At 54.0% G+C, this 21,480-nt stretch overlaps 1 long non-coding RNA gene across 2 annotated transcripts; it reads right to left on the bottom strand.

The window, feature by feature from the left end:
• Nucleotides 1-2,534: 2,534 nt before the first annotated feature.
• On the bottom strand, nt 2,535-19,390 carry LOC124962338 (uncharacterized). 2 transcript variants are annotated; one of them, XR_007104456.1, is made up of 4 exons: nt 19,239-19,390; nt 5,196-5,366; nt 4,106-4,353; nt 2,535-3,594 (listed from the first exon to the last, which is right to left on the bottom strand). It is a non-coding gene; the product is annotated as an uncharacterized LOC124962338 (long non-coding RNA). The 2 variants fall into 2 exon arrangements; XR_007104455.1 differs by having other exon boundaries at nt 4,106-4,371.
• Nucleotides 19,391-21,480: the final 2,090 nt, after the last annotated feature.

A 21,480-nucleotide genomic window follows, 5' to 3' on the forward strand; every position in this document is an offset into this window, starting at 1 on the left:
TTCTCTGAGCAAAGACTCTCTCGATTCAAGTCAACAGTGGTGGGAGGCTCCTCCCACCCCATCCTGAGGCAGCCTGGGCAGGAGAGGTGGCCCTGATCGCAGCAGGGGGGTCAACGTCTGCCTCTTGTTCACCTGCTTTGTCCGGGGTCTGCGGGTGGGTAAAGCACCAGACGTGAGAGCTAGGCAGTTCCTAGTGCTGCTTTATTCACTGTGCACACTCACACACTTGCTTGGTCTAACTCTGGTCTCTAGCTTCACACAGACACACCAGTGCTCACCATGTGACATGTCTTAGGTCAGCTATGCTGGGAGTCCACCCCATGTGGAGGGCCTGTGGAGGCTTCCCTGCAGAGGGAGGCGGAGGCTGGCCGCCGCCTTTCCCGCATCTCGTCCCACTCTCGGTTCAGCTCGTCCGGGGTCTCAGCTCATCTGGGGTCTCAGCTCTCTGGTGTCCTCTGACACTTGGTCCGGCCCCTGTCTCCTGCTCTCTGGCCGGTCTTCTTACAGTTCTTGTGTCTGTCCTGTCTGGATAAGGTGGACGGCACTGGGGGTGTCGGGTGTGGTTGTTCTAAACTCTCATTGGTTACACATTTTTGGGGGGTCTCTCATTGGTTACACCTCTTTTTTGGGGTTTCTCACTGGTTACACCTTTTTGGGGTTACATCATTGGGGTTTTGCACAGTCACACATAGGACTGCATTAGTCATATAAAATTCCACATAGGAAAGTAAAGTATAGCAAAGCAAAGTAAAGCAAGGTCTGTCACTCATAACAGGGTCCCACCTGGGGTCCCACCTGGGCATTGTTCCCCTACCCCACAGACTCTTGCCACCAGCAGTTCTGGGAAGCCCACCCTGCTTGGGAGAGGGAAGGAGAGAGACAGGCAGACTCCTCCTTCCCCTTCCACGCTTGGTGGCAGAGGGGCCGAGTGACTTAGGCCCAACAGCGGGTTCACGGTGATAGCAGGTGTGGCCCATACTCTCCATCTGCCCAACTAGTTCTGAGCACGACTGGTCCAGACGCCCAGAAGGTCCACTGCGGGCGACGTGGAGGTGCACGGAGGCGGACTGTTCTCTGAGTCACTGCAGACTCCCTCCACACTTGGGCGTTAGGACATCCGTGAACACACCTCAAAGAGACACAGAGGTGTCAAAGTCATCCTTCAAAGAGGATAAGGAGGAGGGAGAATTGGGGCATGGGGTCAAACTCCACAAAGCTGAGCCAGGGCCACAGTGTCCTGCCTGGAAGTCTGGGTCCCCAGCCACCTCCACGGAGTGGCGCCTGCCGAGGTGCATCTCACATCCCAAGGGCCACTGAGAGGCTGTCTCCTCCTCTCTCTTTTCCATTGGGACATGTTTCCCAGCCTTCCCGTGGAAAGTGCCCAAGCTGGGCCACTTCCTGTTTTGCTTTCCCTTCTTCTGATGTACCCTTCAACCTTCTGTCCTTTGTCCTGGGCTGCGTCTTGAAAAACGGTGCACAGGCGTGTCCCCAGCCCCCACAGCTCCTAAGCCACTGGGGAAAGGGGACTGCAGCCCAGCCAGCTCGCACATGTGTGCTGAGGCAAATGGTTTCTCCCGGGGGTCCTTGACTTGCTTCCTCACCCAAAAACGGGAAGCTGAGGCGGCCAAGAGACTGCTCTAGCACAGGCGCTCCCCACAGGTGCAAGTTTTAATGCACGGTTATTTCAGGGTCCTGAAACTCTTGACCCACTTGCACTGGGAGCTTAGCGTCCTCTGCTTTGCTTTGATTTGCCCCCAGGACTAGCCAGAAGCAGGTCCTGTGCCCTGTCCTTCACATGAGCTTGTCCCAGGCACCGGGTCCCTGGGAAGAGCAGGTGCTGGCCCGAGGCTGCTCCTGCGAGTCTCTTCTCAGCCTGCCGCCCTGCTTCCCAGTCTCTTTGCCTTGCAGGTGCCAGATGCAGGTGGGGACCACGGAACCAGGTGGCCACCAATACCTGCGGAGCCTTGGACTCCACACCATTGGTGGGGACCCTCAATGAGCTGGCTAGAAACTGTAGGACCCCAGAGCCTCTGAAACAGTCGGCCCAAGGAGGGGACCCATTGCCCATTGCATGGGATCTTTCCACAGACCTGTAGCACAGAGACAAAGGGAAGAAAGAACCAGAAGCTGCAACCTTGAGCATTCATTGCAAATGCCCCTACAGCCCTGCTAAGGGCTCTGGGTAGAGCACAGCTGATTCCTTGTTCACTATCTCCAGGGGCAACCTCTGGGAACACACTTAACCTCTCTGGGTCCCAACTGTGTTCTCTGGAGGGGCCAGAAGAGACGGCCCAGAGTGGGCCAGAGCAGGATGCTTCCAGACAGGAGAACCCTAGAGACGCCTGGGGAGACCTTACTTTCTAAGGAACTGACTGGGTCTCTTTTAACTCCAACCTTAAGAGGTGAACCCCACGCACACCAGAGCATCTCAAGATGCTGTCAAGGCCGGGGGGGAAGGGGCTGATTCACTTTGTTAAAAACCAAAGGTCTTACTTTTCCTGCTTCAGTCATATAAACGTCAGAGGGGAAAATGTTTGTATTCAATTGAAAAACAGTTCCAACATTTTCAAAAAGTCAAACGGAGATAAGACAGATGGTCCTTCAGGAAAAAACTCCAGAACAGTCATAACTTAAATGATCTGACGTTGACAATGGCTTCGTGGGAACGTCTGCGCAGACAGAGACTGCAGGACACACAGCCAGGACCCTGCCAGGCTTGTCACACCCAGGGAAAAATCAACCCCTGGACCCCCACAGCAGAGGAGGATGAGGGCAGCATTTAAGAGGAGCCACGTGTCCACGGCAGCATGAATCAGTCACAGCCCAAAAGTGGAAGTAACGTCAGTGTCCATCCACAGATGAATGGATAAACAAGCCCAGTGTAGACACACAGTGACATGTCATTCAGCCCAAAAAGGAAGGAAATTCTGACACCTGCTGCGAAATGGGTAAACCTGGGGACATTATGCTGAGTGAAATCAGCCAGTCACAAAAAGACGAAACTGTACCGCTCGGCTTAGATGAGGTACAAAAAGAGTCAAATTCATAGAGACAGAAAGTAGAATGGTGGTTTCCTGGGTGGGGGCTGGGGCCAGGGTGTGGGGTTGTCTAATGGGTTCTGAGTTTCAGTTTTGCAAAATGAGAAAGCTCTAGACGTGGCTGGTGGTGAGCAATGAGTGTGTTTCACACTGTTGAACTGCATGCTTAAAAATGCTTACGGAGGCAAGTTTTATGGAATGTCTATTTTACCACTTAAAATGATTTGAAACTAAATTTTTTAAAATTTCTCAGCGCCAAACAAAGACTAGTGGGTGACTAACTTCTCCCCTCCTTTAGGCGTGTTCTGTAGCTCTTCTCCAGGGCCATCAGTTGTGCACTTAGCTTAGGGCACACACAAGCCATGCATCCACGCACCCGTCTTTCTGCGACTGGGGCTACCGCATCCTCCGTGGGGGAGGGAAGGGGCAGTGCTTTGCCTATTAACCCACGGAGAAGCCAAGGTCATGGGATCGAGGGAGCCACTCAAGGCCACAGGGTCTGCTGCAGTCAAGATTCCTGGTGGTTCTGTCTCCGGATCTGTAGCTGCCCAGGGCACTGAAGAAACATGGGACAAAGCCAACATTTGTCTGGAGAGAATGGGAAGTGCCGGGACCAGTTTCCCAGCAGGAGCTCTAAAACCTGTCCCATGTGGACAAAAACACCCCGAAGGACTTTGCGGCCCTTCCTTCAAATGCATGTGAAATGGGCTGAGCTCTCTGCTGGGCTCAGTGTCCTTCCCACCTCCTGGTCTCTCCCAAGGGAGGATGTGGGACGCAGCCACCCAACAAGTCATTGCAAAACAAGAGGAGACTTCAGAGACGTGGAAATGGGCCAGGCCCAGCACAGAGGAGAACGGCAGACCCACCAGGAGAGGTGGGCCAGCAGCCGGGCCGGCAGGGGACGCTAGCCACACAAAGGCCCAGGATGGACCTTTCAGAGAACCATCTCTCTGGTCTCCTGCATCCCTTTTTTCCTGGACCCCAAATCATTTTCGTTTTCCTATGAATGTGCTGCTCCATTTCCCTCTTTAAGAGACCCTCCAAGGCCCCATAACAGCCTGGATTACCTGTATGGCTTTCCTAGGACTGCTCCAACAAGGCCCCACGGGCAGGGTGACCTAACAGAAAAGAACGTCTCTCAGTTGTGGAGGTCCAAGTCCAAGATCAAGTGTCTGCAGGGCTGGCTCCCCCTAAGGCCGTGAGGAAGGATCTGTTCCAGGACCCTTGGGCTTCTGGCAGCCTCAGACATTCCTTGACTTGCAGAAGGTTTCTGTGTCCTGGTGGGTCTTCATGTCATCTCTGGACATGTCTCTCTCTGCGTCCAAATTCCCCCCTTCAGAAGAACACTGGGCATTGTATTCAGGCTTACCTGATCCATCTTATCTTAATCATCTGCCAGGACCCTACTTCAAGTAAGGTCCACTCTCAGGCACTGGGGTTAGGTCTCCAGCATCTTCTGAGAGGACACAGTTTACCCGTAGCACACTCCATTTCTTTGCTTTGTAGCAAAAACCCCCGGGGGGTCTAGACTCAGCGGACCAACTCCAGGGCTCTACCTGAGTGTCTTGAATGCTGTCTCTTTCCAACACCCTCCCATCCATCCCCAGCCCAGCCAGCCCTGAGCTGCAGACTCATCCAGGTTCCGTCTCTGTAAATGCAGCTGCGCCCACCTGCCGTCCTTGTCTCTCCTGTTTCCCACACACTCAGCCAGGGCGGCTCAACCTCCAAAGCCCGAGGCCAATGCCATGCCTCCTGGGCAGGAAGGAGCCTCCTAACTGCTCTCTCCACACCCACGAGCTCACCTGCACCCCAACCAGATGACTCTTTCAAAACATAGATGGGTCCCTCCCCAGAGCCCATGTGAACCCTCCTGTCACCTGCAGAATGAAAGCCGAAGCCCTAACTGTGGCTCGCCAGACCCTCTGGCTGCCGCCCTACCTTTGGCCTCCTGCTAATCCTCGAAGGCTCCAAGCTCGTCCCTGCCACAGGACTTTGCCCGGTTCGGCTCAGCTGCAGGGCTCAGTCATGCAGCTTGGGCCTCACCTCCTCAGGGAAGTCCCTCTGTCCTGAGCCTGGTTCCACCCCACCCGGGTCACTCCACCCGTCAGCATTTCCAGCACTCTCCACAACGTCCTTGTCTGTGTGCTTGGTTATTACCTGCCCCGGCCTAGAAGGCGAACTCCATGAAGTCAGGAACCTGTCTCGAGTCGACCAGCGTCTCCAGTGCCTGGAACTGCGCCTGTTAAAAACAGGAACTGTCTGTTCCAGGGCCACCTGGAGACCGATGGTGAGGCTTGTGCAGTTTAACTCTGAGCGTTCCTCCGGCTGCTGTGGGACAGAGGAAAGAGGCAGAGCGGAGACCCAGGTGAGGCATGATGTGCCAACCAGAGCAGAGGTCAGGGTCTCTGGAAACCCGGGGGCTGAGGTCTTGGGTTAAGCCTCTCCCAGGTCTGAGACACGTCAAGAGGCAGCTGCGTGGTGCCTCGGCTTCCTTGTGCATTAAATGGCAGCACATTAACTTCTACCTCGCGGCACAACTTTGAGGATTAAGGAGACAACGCATGTGGCCACCATCAGTGTGAATGGCTTCCATCCTCTCTGTTAGCGACGAGGCTTGGCATTCACCAGAGGCAAGGCAAGGGAAAGCAGGGCGCCCAGGAGAAGCCCCAGTGCTGCCTGAGAACCCAGGTGAGCAATGTCGCTGCTGGTGGAGCTGAGGCTGGTGGAGGGGTGGGCTTGGGAGGGAGAAGCCTGGCACCCAGTTGGTGGCCCATGGAGGGGGAGTCCCGAGAGCCCCCAGAGCAGAGGTGAGGGGCCAGGCTGGGCGGAAGACAGCCACCAGGAAATGGCATAGGCACAGGAGCAAGTTGGAGGCCACAGGGCAAGAGGAGGAGAGAACGCAGGATGCAAGGAGAGGCAGGCCCAAGGTGGAGTGGTAGGGAAGAGCCTCCGCTAAAGTGGTGAGCTCACCAAGAAAGGACCTGGCACAGAGGACCGGGAGCCAATGGGGTGAAGAGCACACGGAAGCCAAGAAAGCCTGGGGCTTGCTTTTAGTTTTCTAGAACAACTGTAGAGTTCCCAGTGGCAGGGACTGCTGTGGTCCAAGCGAGTCCCCCAAAAGCCACTTGTTGGAAACATGATACCCAGTGCCACGGTGTTGAGAGCTGGGTTCTTCTGAAGAGGTTTAGGTGTTGGCAACACTTGGCAGCAGATTGATGCTCCTATAAAAAGCCCTCCCCCCCACCCCCGGAGTGAGTTCACTGTCTTCTGCTCTTCAGCCATGTGAGGACTTGATATCCCCAAGGACACAGCACCAAGGCACCATCTTGAATCACTTGCCAGCACTCGTCCTTGGACTTCCCAATCTTCAGTACTGTGAGAAATAAACTTCACTTCTTTATGAATTACCCAGTCTCAGGTATTTTGTTATAGCAGCACAAACAGACATAAACAGGGACCATGATATGTTCACTTCCAGTGAACTGTGGAGATGAGGAGGACACAGGTGTGGGAGAAGCCAGAGGAGCCCTCAGGAGGACAGAATCCTGCAGCCCCCCAGGGGCAGCCCACCACCCTTGTTCTGGGGGAATTACATTGTAAATCACCAGATCCTCAGTCAGACTTCATTTTCCTGCTTCTCAAAGAACAAATATCACACAAGCTGATCTGAACCCTGAGGGCTTCTCAGGTCTCAAACCAGGCACTTCTCCTGGGACACAGGTATACTCAGAGTAGGTCCTGAAGGACTTCCAGTGCCAAATTCTTGCTGCCAGCCCCAAGCTTCACTCACCTGGCCTCAGCTCTGGGCCACCCCGCACTGTCCTGATGATGCCTGTCAGTGTGTCCAGTGTAGAGCAGATGCCCGGGCCTAGACTAGTTGATCATCAACCTGAAGGTCCTGGCTTTGCTGCGTGTACTAGGTACACACACGTGCGCTCTTTCTGTTCCTGTGTTCCTCTGGCTGCTCACAGAACTGGATGAGGACGCTGAGGCCGAGAAGCCCAGGAGTCCCCCACGACCCCCGTCAGAGGCTGCACACACAGTCCCGGCTCAGCCAGCTCCGGGATTCTCCTACACACGCCCTTCTTGACAATAGGACTCTGCTCTGAGCTGTTTTCTGTCGCCACCACCCTCCATGACCACCCCTGCTGACGCCTAGCATCAACTGAGAAGGTCAGCTGGTGAGGCAAACTCAGAATCTGTCTGAAATCCTGCAACTTATCCTGCAACGACATATCCTGATGTATATATTGGTCAAGGATATATATATATTCGTATATATAGGAATCATATGTACAAATCCTATACATATGAAAACCCTGTATGTACATATACCTATCTAAGTATACATATTTTGTGTTGTTTTTAAGGTAAAATATTGAAAACTTCTTACATGTAGATGACGGGTTCAATGAGAGGTTGGGCAACGATGGCCTCTTGGCCACAACCAGTTCAGGCATGTTTTTATGAATAAAGTTTTATTGGAACACAGTCACACCAATTTGCTCACATATTATCTTTGACCCCCTTGGAGCGACAAAAGTGGAGCTGAATACTTGCAACAGAGGCCATCTGGTCTGCAAACCCCAAAATATTTACTATCTGACCCTTTACTGAAAAAATGTGTTGACCCCCGGTTTGGATTATGATTTCTCTAATACAGATATTCAAATGATCATGCACGTCTGTAACTATGGCTATGGAAACTTGTCCGTGGTGTGCTGCTGAGAAAATCAGTCAGAGAATGTTGGCTTAACCCTGTTCTTCCAAAAGGAAAATGCCTTCACCTCAGTGTGTGCCCCTGTATATAAAACATGGGCATTTCCGCTAGGAAATTATGAGAGAAGAAAGGTATTGGGTTATTTTTTTAAAATTTCCTTGTACTTACCTTTTTATGTTTTTTTTAAATAAGTACTCTTTAAAGTTATTTTTATTTTGAAAACAAAACAACGGGTGCAGGTTGGAGAGCTGGAGAGCAGCGCCCCACACACCCTGCCTTCTGGGGCCGGCGGAGGCGGTGGAGGCCGCCCCGGAGGAGCAGACTTCGCTGAGGCCCCCGGTCCCGGCAGCACTGCCTCTCCTCCCAGGACAGCCCTGCACTTGGCATGGCCCAGGGCCACCATGAGAGCCTCTTCTTCCAGCGGTGCCGCCACTCACAGGCTGGTGGGAAGAGTCCGGAGAACCTGCCTGCTCTGAGTCAGCCTTGGCCTCCACCCGCAGGCCGCCTCCGGAGGCAGCAGGGCACCGAGTGCCGGTCTCTGTGGAGCCAGAGCATGGTGCGCAAACATGAATGGCTTATTTTTAGCAAAGCCCAGCCCTCAGCCCTGGCCCCACTCCAGAGCAGGCAGCAGCACCCTCTGACTCCTGGCCCAGGCTCTCTGGGCCTTGCAGGGGCAAGGCTGACGTGGGCCTCACACAGCCTCGTCCTGGAGGATGATCCCAGCCTGCGTACAGCTGCCTCCGGAGAGACCACACCATTCTCACAGCCTGGCCTTGGCACAGCACACGGAAACCCCAAAGCTCGCTCTCCTGGACCTGATCAACCTCCCCTGGGATTTCCTAGCCTGGGGCCTCAGCCAGATAAGAGGAGACAGAGACCTGCCACCCACCTTCTGCTCCTTCTCCCGCCCAGCAGCCAAGTGCCCCACCCTGCAGCCCTGGTCGGTACTTGGGCGCTTCTCTGTCTCTTCCGTCAGCCGCCATGCTGCGCCCCATGGAGCGCTGTCTAGGGAGCAACTGTCTCCTTAGGTTGATGACGCTGGAACTGGGTAACTAACAACGGCAGGGAGAACTGTCGCCAAAGTCAAGCAGACCAGCGTGGAGCACAGGCACCTTGAGGAGCCTGGGAGCCTCTTGGCCCCGGGAGTTCGTGTACACTGGGGGAGGAGGAAACATGAGAGGCAGAGATCATCTTCCTTCCCGAGACCAGCGTTTCCAACATTCCAGGGGTGGCCAGGGCACAGCCGTCCCTCCCCAGTTGTCCCTGCGTGATTGGCATTGCAGGTGTCAATTGTCTCAAAGCAGGAGCTCAGGCTGCACACGCCCAAATACTGAAGCAAGGGGACCCTGTTCTGCTGGCCTGGCACCTGGCTTTCTCTGCTCCTGCCTCCCCCTCCTGCCTCTGCCATCCTGGGCAATGTGAGCAGCCCTGTCCCCACCAAACAAGTCCAGGCCTCTCCGGCTGAGGTCAAGAGCCACAGCTTCCCTCGGCTCCTGGCTGGGCATCATGCATCAGCCTTTGTTCACCCAGTAACGTCACAGCCTCTAGGGTTCGTCTCCCCAACCCTTGTAATTCTCCACCAGGGCAACTTGCTGTGGAGAAAGCCCTGCGGCAAGTTAAACGGGATCTGAGTCACTGCTTCCTCCCACCCAAAGGCGCCTGTGATCCTCAGGTGGCTCCAGGATTTGGAGAGTTGGCAGAGGATCACCTCTGCTGGCAAGGTCAAGGGACATACAGCATGAAGAGCAGCAGCACAGCCCTCTGGGTCCCACCTCGAGTCTACCCCTTGGCCTTTGCTCTTCATGCAGAAGTCAGGCCTTCAGCTCTGTGTCTGCTTTGCGCCTCATCCCTCCGCATATGCGTGAGCAACACTCCCAGTCCCATGGTGCTCCAAGTCCATGGCCTGTGGTCCTCCTATGGAGCAAGCCTCTCTAAGGCCTCGCCCAGGCCATTCAGATGTCCAAGACAGCCTAAGTGACTCTCCTTCTTAGGACCCAGCTTCCATATCTGCCCGATGGCAGACGTGAAGCAAATATTTGCTGTTTCCCTCCAGCTCTGACAGGGACACAGTCTGTGATAGTCGGATGTGGACATTTCCAGACGAGCCCTGGGCCTACCCTTAATATATGGGCCTGTGCAGTGGGCTTCAGTCACGATCGCCCCCCTCGCTGGAGCCTTGGCAGACCTCAATGGCGTGGACAGTGCCCGGTTACAATCACCCCTCGGAGACAAGAAACCAAAGTCACAGAACTCAGCAGCAGCAGAACTGATCAGCACAGAACTGATCAGTCAGCAGCCTGGGCTCCTGACTCGGAGGCGGGCGCCCCGCTCGGCAGCTCCACACCTCCCCTGTGTGTGTCTACACAGCTGCAAACACCTAGCCAGGTGCCTCTGCCTCCGGCAGACAGCCGGTACTTAAGGGGCCAACAAGGGCAGGAAAGGCAGCAGGGCTTGTGTCCTCCTCCATCAGTAACAGGGTCAGCGGGTCACTAGGGCCCAGCGGTCTGAAAGCTCTAAAGCCAGCGCCGTTCTCTCCTTGGTTTCCTCCATCTTAGCCCCAGGCACCTGATGGCCACAGAGTCCCCTGGGGAGACCTAGGGCTACCTTAGAGCTACCCACATTCGGGTCAGACATGCAGAGTTCAAAACACACAAGGAGCCCAGCACCCCTTCCCTCCTCCAATCCCCACCCAGAAGGGGGCCAAGGGACAGCAACAGTGCAAACCAGCATTTGTGTTTACCTGGGGGCCCCTCCAGCCCCAGCCCCGAGCCATACGGGCCAGGATCAGAGAGAAGGGGCGTCCTCTCCACGGCCCCTAATCCGGGTCTACTGAAGGGGATGGAGACGGGCTGGGCCAGGAGGGAGGGAGGAACCTGGGTCCCATCAGAGCTAGAAATTGCCCAGAGCCTCGGCTCGCACACCATCCTTCATCCCAGCTCCTGTCTCTGCCGAGGCTCAAACTCGGAAACACACGGCTTTCTCAAAACATTTACATTTCCGCCAGGCAAAGATTCATGTGGCTCTGAATCCCAAAGTACACAGGTTTTCATGGGAAGATGAAGAGGGCCCGGTCGTTCCATGACCAAGGAACAGTCTTGCCAAGTGTCCGTCAAGGGGTGTCGGGTCCCTGCCTGGCCGGCTTGCCTCTCTTTCCTTTCAGGACCCTGCGTGTGTCAGCTTCACCACTTCACTGGCAACTTTCGGCCAGAGCTTCATGAACAGGAAACAGAGAGCAAGGTCAGCCTCAGTCCCCAGTTTCTGCAGCAAGGGCAAAACCCAGGGGTCACCGAGGGCAAGAAACAGACCCGAGATGCATGGAAGGATGCGGCGAGGCCCCCGAGGGCGATGCTCTCCACACAGCAGGGCTTCACAGGCACCTTCACGTCTCCCGTGAAGCACACGCACTGAAACGCGCGCCTGAGAGGCACACACCCGAGCAGGCACACACCCGAGCAGGCACACACCCGAGCAGGCACACACCTGAGCAGGCACACACCCGCTGCTCTGTCCTTCCTAGGCCAGCAGGACCCGCACTGACCACCTCTGCCGGAGCCTGGATTCCGGGGGAGCATTTTCCATTCCCAGTTTGGCCCGTTCTTAATTGGAGAGTCACGTAAAGCACGCACATTGGCCTCTATGTGCACGCTCAGGACGGCAGTACATTCGAACCAGGGACCCTCGTCCTGAAATACTCCAATTTTTCTTAACCAGAAGGAAGATAAGAGGACTTCCTCTTGTGTTTCAATGGTGGTTCAGCCCAGATGATGGCGGCCGTGCTAAGATTGCCGGAAGGGAATCCGAGACAAGAGCAGCCAGAGTGAAGGCGGGAGGGGAAGGAGAAGGGACAGACCACCAGCCGCAGGCACACACGCCCAATGGCGGGGCTGGCGGCATGCTCAGGGACGTGGCAGTGACTGAAGGAAACACAGTCCTGAGAGTCTCCCACCAGCTTCCTGAGCCCCTCGGGTCTGGCACTGGTTCTGCCTGCTAGGGTAGGTGATGAAGGCAGGGCCCCCGAAATCACTCTCCGAGGGCCCAGGACACAGGACGAAGAGCGGTGCAAGCTGCAGACCTGCTTCTCTGACGGTGCCATTGCCCGGGCTTTTCCAGATGGCCACGGGACACTTCCTTGAATACGCTCAGTGTCAGAATGAAGAAGAGCTGCGTGCTCTTCATGGTGGCTCGTGGTTCAGAGGTGGCTTTCATGGCTTATCGTTCTTCAGTGGCGGCTATGATTTGCAGCAGTAACTAGGAGAACTCAGTCAAGAGCAGAGGTAAAGAACATGGGCTCTTTCGGAGTAGTGGTCAACGTCCAGCGGGCAGGAACAATGTCACCACCATGGTCCGACCATTTGTCCCTTCCAAAACTCATGTGAAAGTTAATAGTCATTGTAATAGTATTAGGAAGTGGCAGCTTCAAGAGGCGACCCCCTGGGTGGAATTGATGCTGCTGTTGAAGGGTGAGTGTGGCCCCTTTTCTCCCTTTGTCCTTCGGGGGACAAAGCACTCCTTGCTCTGAAGGGTGCAGAAGTTAAGGTGCCATCTTGGAATCAGAATCACCACCCTGCTGTCACCTGGACATTGACCTTCAGTCTCCAGAACTATGAACAAATAAACTTCTCTGTTCCTTGCAGGAAACCCAGTCTGCACTACTCCGTAAGAGCAGCAGGAAATGGACTGAGATCTTCACTTCCTCTCACACCCCACTGGTGAAACCCAATCCTGACCCCTCTACTGGAAAGACAGGCCACGTATCAGCAAGAAGAGTGCCAGCTTTCACAAGCACGACCGAGGAACGGACTGCCTGCCCTGGCCGAGACCCACCCTCCCAGAGGGACCAGCAGGCAGGGAAGCACTGTGACATTTCTAAGGCAAATATGTCTAACTGACAACCAGTCGGATCAGTGAGACAGCCAACAGGGCTGCGGTACCCCAGAAGTCTCAGCAGACCCCGGGACTTAGATGTTTATCCAAATGCCAGACCCCTGCTTCTTTGGGGCCCTCTGCTGAGTGGCCCGAGTTCCACTCAACACTTCTGCTGGGGGTCTTGGGACACTGTCACCTAGCTCCACGGTGCTGCCGTGGAAATTGCCAGGATACAACTGGTTTTCTCCAGGCACGTGATCCCACAGTGTGCTTCTGGGATCCAGATCAATGCAAAGAACCAAGCAGCTATTTTCCTTAGTATCTTGTGATTACAGAGGTTAAATGCATCTGCCGTTTCCCTGTCTGCGTACCTTCAGTTCTGGTTTTGGAACTCAACTGTTATTACCTTTATATTTTCTTCATGGATTTATTCTCCTATTTATAAGTATAAAATATTTCCAAATATGTAATCAAAAAACTGATAATGGGTGGCCTCTGGGGAATGGAACTGGGTGGCCTTGGGATTTTCTGGGAGGAGATGGTGAAGGTCTTTAACGTTGAACCACATGAGCAAAGAAAATGCTTTTATTAAGAAAATGCTTTTAAGACTATTGGTAATGAAGTGGATGCTGAGGCTGGCAGGAAGACTCCTGGTTGTGAGGAGAGAACGGTGAAGAGAAGCCATCTGCAACTGGAAGTAAAACCCCAGGGGACAAAAGAAATGTTCAAAGGACAATTTATCAACACTTGTGGTGTGGTAAAGGATGCAACCACCTTTCTACCATCTCAGCCAAGAAATAAATATTCAGCAAAAAACTACAAAATCCACAAAACTTTTGGGAGTCAGGGGTGTAGAGAATCGGGACCCTCGGGCCCTGTCCCTGGGGATTTTAGAGGGTGCAGCAACAGTAGGAAACAGTTCCTCCAACCAAAAGCAACAGAACCTCCATCCGATCCAGCAACTCCATTTCTGGGTATACACCTGAAAGGGCCGAAAGCAGGATCTAAAGAGACGGTCACGCGCCCGTGCTCGTACCAGCCTATTCACAGCAGCCCAAAAGTAGAGGCCACTCAGGGGCCCACTGCCCAATGAATGGACAAATGGTGGCAGATCCACACAGCAGACTATTACTCAGCCTTAAAAAGAAAGGACATGCTGACACATGCCATGACCCTGAGGGACCTGAGGACCCCAAGCCTGCCAGCCGCAGTGGGTAATCCCAGCAACATGAGGCTCCAGAGTAGTCACATGCAGAGCAAGAGAAAGTCGACAGAGGTGGCCAGTGGGGCACTGGGGGTGGAGAGCACAGGGAGAGAGTGCTGGGTGAGACGGATGCGGGGCTGGCTGCACAGCCATGTGGGTATACGTGACGTTACTGAGCTGTGCGCTTAGACATGGCGACACTGGAAAATTTTGTTATGTGGGTTTAGCCCAATTAGTTTGTTTTTACTTTTATAAAATGCTTTACAAGGCAGGTGTGTGTGTGTGTGTGTGTGTGTGTGTGTTTGCTGGGTGACAACGTGCCAGGCCTAGATTCAAGGTGAGGGCAAGATACCAAGACACCTCCAGGAGAGACCCCTTGACCAGTGACAAGCGATGCCTGGCTCGTTAGGCTCCAGAAGTCTCCCAAACCTCCCCCAAGAGCGCTGCCAACTCCCGGCACCCAGGGTGGATCATGCTCCCGGGAGATGCTCCCCTGGAGGACAGTAGCATGACTTCTGACCTCTTCCTCGCTGCCCTGGACTGAGCTCTTCCTTGCTTCCCTCCCACGTCTGCCCAGTCATTTAGCAGCAGGTGTCCAGTGGTGGACACCTTAAGCCAAGCTCTGTGCCCCAGGGGTCCAGGAGGAACATAGCAGAGTCACAGCCTGCAGGGGGCTCCCAGTCCAGCAGGGGACTCAGGCAAGCAGAGTAGCCTGCAGCCAAGCACAAGCACACAAAGATGACCAGGAGCTGGGGGACACGTAGCATGGGGGACCTCGTCTGGAGGGCATGTGGAGTGTCCCGAGGCAGGGACGGTCGTACTCCCACTGCGACCTGAGAACCAACAGAGAATTAGGGGTTAATCCTGTACAAACCTGGGAGCACTGGGGAATGAGGATGAGGTAGAGCTGCTCAGACAGAACACACCGGAAAAGTCTAGAAGCAAGAGAGGGCACAAGACGGGGGGGAATGGAGAGAAACTGGTCTCACCACAGCATGGGGCTCAGAGGGAGTCGTAAGGGTTTCTCCAGAGAGGAGGTCAGCACCAGGCAGGGCGGGCCTTGTCCCTGTTTAGAAGCAGCTGCTCACAGTGCCAAGGGCAGTGGGAAACAATTGAAGCACCCAGGAGAAGGAACATGCCCAATTTGCATTTTCACACACACTGGAAAGGCACACGGAGTCGCAGGAGCGTGAGGTGGATGTGGGAGTGGGTATGAGCTCCCTGTGGCTGCTGTAACAAGTTACCACAGGCACGGCAGTGATCTATTTTTCCATGGTTCAGGCAGACGTGAGTCCCAAGTCAGTTCCACTGGGCTGAATCAAGGTGCCGGTTAGGCCATGCTCCCCCCAACTCTGCTGTTTGTTTCTTCCAGTTTCAGTGTCCCATGGCTGTGTGCCCCTCTCTGCCCCCATCTGTCTTCACATCACCTTCACCGTGTCTAATTTCCCCGTGTCTAATTTTCCTTAAAAGAACCATTGTCATGGCATTCAGGACCCTCCTCATCTCAAAATCTTCAGTTTCAACCCCTGCACACAGCATGGCCATTTTCAAAAAACTAAAGGTAAAATTACCACGTGATCCAGCAATCCCACTTCTGGCTATTCACACAGAAGTAAAACAGCAGAATCTCAGAAGAGGTATTTGTACTTACCTGTTTATAGCAGCATTATTCACGGTATTTACATGGAGGCAACTCATGGATTATAGTCTGGATGTGCGGAGTACCCCGAAATCTCCTGCTAATGCAGGAACATTCAGAGGTGAGATGATTAAACTGCTAGAGCTGTGACCTAATCAGCCCACCCTAGTTTGAATTGACCGACTGGGTGGCGACTGTAGGCAGCTGGGATCACTGCAAGTGCACCTGGACTGGTACCTCTGCCCTGCGGCCCCTGCTGCTACCTCTCTTGCTCTCTCTCTCTCTCTCTCTCTCTCTCTCTCTCTCTCTCGCTCTCGCTCTCTCTCTCTCTCTCTCTCCCCCCTTCCCAACCCCTCCATAAGCTCAGCTGCTTTCCTCCACTGGGCCCGTTCTTCATGATGTTCTACCTCACCTCAGGCCCAGAGCAGTGGAGTTGGTCATCTATGGACTGAGACCTCTAAAACCCTGAGCCCCAAATAAAATTTCCCTCCTCTAAGATGCCTTGTCAGGTATTTTGGTCACAGGGAAACAAAAAGCTGCATTCTCAGATGAATATGTATACGCGATGAAATATTCATTTAAAGGAGATTCTGGCACATGTCACCACAGGGCTGAACCTTAAGGACATTGCGCTAAGTGAAATAAGCCAGGCACAAAAGGGGACCACTAAATGATCACATGTGAGGTGTCTGGAGTGGCTGAACTTGGAGTCAGAAAGCAGAATGGCATGTCCAAGGTCTGGGGAGAGGAGGGGGTGGGAGTTAGCATTTAACAGGCACAGAGCTTCAGTGGTGCAATAGTAGAAGGGTCTGGAGGTAGATGGAGCTCAAGGCTGCACAGTCTGAATGGCCTTAATGCGCTGGCACCACACACTTAGAAATGACTAGAATAATAAATTTTATGTTAAGTATTTTACCACAATAAAAATTTTACTTTGATTCCTTACCTTAATCACATCTGACAAATGTTTTTCACCCAAAAGCTAAGGCTCACAGATTCCACAGACTGGCACCTGACATCTTTGGGGCCACTTTTCAAGACACTACAACCAGTTAGGAGACTGTTGGGGTTGTCCAGGGACGTCATGGGGGTTTGGACTTGGCTACAGGCTGCAGGGACTCCAGAGCTGTGGGGAAGCACAGCAGCAGAACTTGGGGACAGTGCAGGAGAGGTCACCCTGGACACCCTGGTTTCTGAAAAAGGCAATTCAGAGAACTTGGAAATGCGGAGAGAAAAACAAACAGAGCCAGGTGAGGGGGGCCTGTGTCGACTGGAGTTGTAGACACACGTGCAGACGTTGGCCAAGAGCAGGACCACTGGGCAGAGACCTGCCTCCATCCTGAGTCCCCACACAAAGGTTTTTGTTCCAAAGCTTGGTGGAGAGCCAGGGCCAAGCCCTACGTTGGCTGGCATCAGGGGCCCCTAAAAGAGGCGTGACTAGAAACTCCAGGACCAAGTGGGAGAGGTGCCTGCCACTTGCTACTATGCCGAGGGTCTGCCTGCTGCTCTGTGAAGGTGAAGGAAACCCACGTAGCGATCCATGGCTCCAGGATGTGGCCAGCACTGTCCTCGATGCTCCACCAACATTCAGGGATTCCTCAGCAGGAAGCTCCCAGAAGTGGGAACTTCTACTGTTGCTCCGACTTATGGATGAGAAAAACCAAGTGCAGAGAGGTTGTGTCACTTTCCTGAGGTCACACTGACACACAGAGGCAGAGCCTGGCTTTGAACCCAAACACCCCGGTTCCAGCTGCCATCTTTGTAGCCATCTTTGATGTCACCTCTTTTCTCTTCCAAAGCTACCAGCAAAGGTCCTAATAATTAATTTAGTGAAAGTAAGTTCCATACTGAGACAGGACATGGCCGGCGATGCCGCTGGAAGCACTGAGACCCACGTGGAGTCCCGGGTAGGGAGCTCCCACACCTGTGACCAGAGCCTGCCAGAAGCAGCTGACCCCTGAGGAGAGGTGCGTGAGGGATGGACGATGTCAGACAACAGGTACGACCCAGAGCCACCAGGTTCCTATTCCAAGGCTCAAGGACAACCCAGCAGGAATGGCAGTGCATGACCAGCGCAGGGGAGGCACCGGGAGGTCGCTCGGGCTGGAAGTAAATGCACGCAGCAAGAAGCTGTGCACCCCAGGAAGGAGGGGAGTCAGGGAGGAGCAAGGTCAGCCAGAGCCCAGGGCAGGCCCCCGAGCCACAGGCAGCACTCAGGCAGAGGAGGGAAGGAGAGGAGCCTGTGCAAAGGTGACAGTGCTCCACAGGGTGCCAGGAGCCCAGCAGGCCAGCCCAGGTGCTGGATGACCAAGGCCTGCAGCACCATCCGTGGGGAAATGTCCCCTCACCCCAAGCCTTACCCCAGCCTCCCTCGGCCTCGGGAAGGAGGGTGAGGCAGGAGGGTGACTCAGCTGGGCCAGGTCAAGCTTCCACCCGGCCTTGGCAGGAAAGGCCTTCACGAAATGCAACTTTAGAACAAAAACTGGGGAATCGGCTGAAATAAACAGTGGTTTCCAAGAGCCACTGAGACCACAGGAGGGGCCTGGGGTCTCTAGACTTTCTCCCAAGTCAGACTCAACTGTATCTTTCTTGTCTAGTTTTTATTATTATTATTATTATTATTATTATTATTGCCAACTAAGCAAAACAGAAAACGTACATGGTGACCACTCTGCAGTGTACTGAGAGGTATGAACCTTCATGTCCCTGGGCGCTACCTGGGTGGTGGGCCACCTCCCGGCTCCAGAGCTCTTTGCTTCCCCTAGAACCAAAACTCCGCCCCCAGGAAACACTCCCCCCCCTTTCCCTCTGTGCATCCGCATTGTTTCAAAGTCTTTCTCAAAGTAGTTTCCAACATGCTTAAAGGACACCAAATACAAATATGCAGCCTCAGCAAGGGCTTTTAACCCTGCAGAAAACCCATGAAACTGTTTTAATGATTTTTTTTAATAGGAAAATAGGGGATACCCAAGCGTTGGTCCCCAAACCAGAAAGCCTGTGGGTGCTTCACAGAAAGCAGGGGGTTTCAGTGCAGTCCCGGTGGGGGTGGGGGGCTTCACCACGGGATTCCCCCATCCCCGCCCCTCAGCCTCTTCCTCTCTCGCAGCCTCCATCCCCCTCCGCCTGTGGCCCGCCTGCCTCTCTGCTTTGCAGGGAAGGGCAGCCCACAGGGAGACCCTTTTCCCTCTCACCCCAAGTCAGAGTCGTGCCTAAAAAGTTCCTGAGCAGTTGGTCAGGCCCCTCCCAGGGGTCTGAAGTGGAGCCCAGGAATCTGCATTTCCCCACGTGACATCTACGGCTCACACGGGGCCTCGTGCATGGACTGGAATCCCCTCCAGGACACAGGCGCTCACCCAGCCCTGGCAGGCCCCAGCCTGTCGCTCCGGGCCTGGGTTGGTGCCCCATGTAGGCGTGATTATGTCCAGGCCCTCGGACACCTCGCCTGCCACCTCACAGCTCCCCACATACAATATAATACGGAAAAAAGAAAGCCGTTAGACCCCAGTGAGTGTTATTTTTAATGAAAGTGGTGCGTTTTGAGTCACAGTGTTGAAACCAGATTACAAATGAGTCATCAGTGAATCGACCACAAAGAGCCTTTGTGCAGGTGATCTGCAGGAGAGCGCCGGCCAGCCCCCTCGGCCTCCCAGAGACCTGTCAGCCGCAGAGCAGTGTGGGCACCGGCTGCCGCGTCAGCTCAGGAGGCTGTGTCACCAGTGGGATTCCCCAGCCACCGGCCCTGCACCCACACCGGGAGGCAACCAGCCATACCTGTGGTTACATCATCGGCACTGGTTTCCAGGTGGTGACTCGCAGGCGCTGCAGAGCAGTAGAGGCCATCTGCTCCTCTGTGCCTCCACTGGACTCCCGGGTCCACATTCCCTCCTGGTTTTCCAAAGGCGACTCAGGACACGCAGGGGCAGAATAGCCCTGAAAGTCAGGCAGACCTGAGCTGGAGGGCCACCAGGGGCAGCCACAAAGAATCAGGCCCCAAGTCCCTTCAGGGACACACCATTCCTCATCCTCTCCCTTAGGAAAACAGGGAATGTTGGAACAGTAGCCATGGAGGCCAGAGTCCATCCACCCACAAGTACATTCATCTGTCAGCTCAACGGGGACTGCCCGCTGCTGAGTGACAGCCCCAGGCTCTCCAGGAGCTCTACTGGTGGCCTTGCTTGAAAGGACTTGGGAGGCCTCCTGGGCCCTGCAGCAGGGCTGTTAGCTCCTGGCTGCTGCTCAGAGCTGCCTCCACTGGAGCAGGAACCTGCAGCGAAGAAAATCCCCTGACAACACCAGGGAGAGAAGGGTCAGGCTGGTGGGATGGTGAGCCATCGACCAAGCCAATAGCCCAGAGCATCCTGGTCAACCGGGGACACTGTCTAGAGAGCGGAGCAACACCACTTCAGGTGCGGTCACGACTCAGCGATGTGGACTTTGAAGCATGTGACAAGGAAAAGGCCCCAGAGAAGGCCAGGGACTCACTGAACCTGCACAGGAAAGAAGCAGGCAGGGTGGGAGAAGAGAAAACTGCTTAGCGGAGACGGTTGAATCCTTCCTCTGCATAAATCAGGTGCATGACCAGCTCTGGCCTCAAAGAGGAAGTGAAAAAACAAAAGCAAGGCAGGATTTGGGACTGGACCTCCAGCCTTCCCCTTGCTGGCTCCAGGTCTGCGGACAGGCTGCACATGGTCCCTGCGGCCTCCTCATGGGTTTGCTGTGCTGATGAAGCCGGATCACGTCCGGGTGGTACCTAAGAGTGCCTGCAGCACAGCAAACAATAAGTGTTGGTCTCCTTTTGTGGGAGCTGTGAAATATGGCCACAGATTCCTGCTACTTTGGTAGGCATATCCCTTGGCAAGGACAGAGCTGCTATTCTCGTCAGGAGTCAGTCTCTTTCTGGCCCCCTTGAATCTGAGCCAGTCTGTGACTTGCTTTTGACCAATTGAATTTGGCAGAAGTAACAGTGTGTGACTTCCATGGCTAGCCCTTTTTGTCCTCTTGGAATGCTGCCCTGTGGTCACCATAAGGAAGCTGGTCCAGCCTACTGGAAGAGGAGAGGCCCTAGACCCACCACCACCCCAGCTGCCAGACCAGGAGAGGCGCCCTCAGGCCTCCCGGCCCACTGAGTCTCCAGTTAATCACAGCCACGAGAGTGAGCCCAGGAGAACCAACAGAAGAGCTGCCCATGTGATACATGGAACCAGGAGAAACAATAAATCCTCATTGTTTTGAGTCATCAGGCCTTTGGCTGGTTCAGTGTACAACACACACTTATGGAAACACCTTCCTTACCCGACCTCTAAGAGACCCTCTCCCTGGTTGCTCTGGGATTTTGCCTGGCCACACCACACCTGGCGGACATTGGATAAATACGACCTGAATTTATAGGAGCCAGGCACTAGGAGCAGCCTGTCACAAGTCATTTTCATCCCACCTGTTACAACAGTTTGTCAATCAAACAAGTAAGCTGCATCTGCTGACCTAGGCTCATAATTAGCTGTCTGCCTATGCTACCTTTATAGTAGCTCACAAATTCTCTTTAACCCCATTCCACACAATCTCTTGCCTGGATTATTGCATTATTCTCCTCTTCCCATTTCTGTTACATTGCCATTCTCCACAATGAAAATGAAACCAAGGGCATCTTCTGCAATATATTCACTCATGAATTTATTTGTTCAACAAAAAAGTGATTTGACGGTAAAGCCAGAGCACACAGCACCTTGTAAGCCAATGTAGGGACTTGGGCTTCTGTTCACTGTGGGAAGCCACTGAAGCATTATTAGCAGAGGGTGACATGATCTGATGTACATTTGTAAGTACTACTTCGGATAATGTATTGATGTAAACTGAGGAATGTTCTGGAATGATGCCTACACCATAATTTTTAATACCCCCAAATTCCAACATGAAAAATGGATAACACAGCAGTAGAGAAGAGCAAAATCAAAAAATTAATGGTCAATGTGTACCACAAAAACAGTTGGCCAGGTATATCCATGACTTCCAAAAT

The sequence above is a fragment of the Sciurus carolinensis genome, chromosome 12 (genome assembly GCF_902686445.1).
Source record: "Sciurus carolinensis chromosome 12, mSciCar1.2, whole genome shotgun sequence".
Classification (NCBI taxonomy): Eukaryota; Metazoa; Chordata; class Mammalia; order Rodentia; family Sciuridae; genus Sciurus; species Sciurus carolinensis.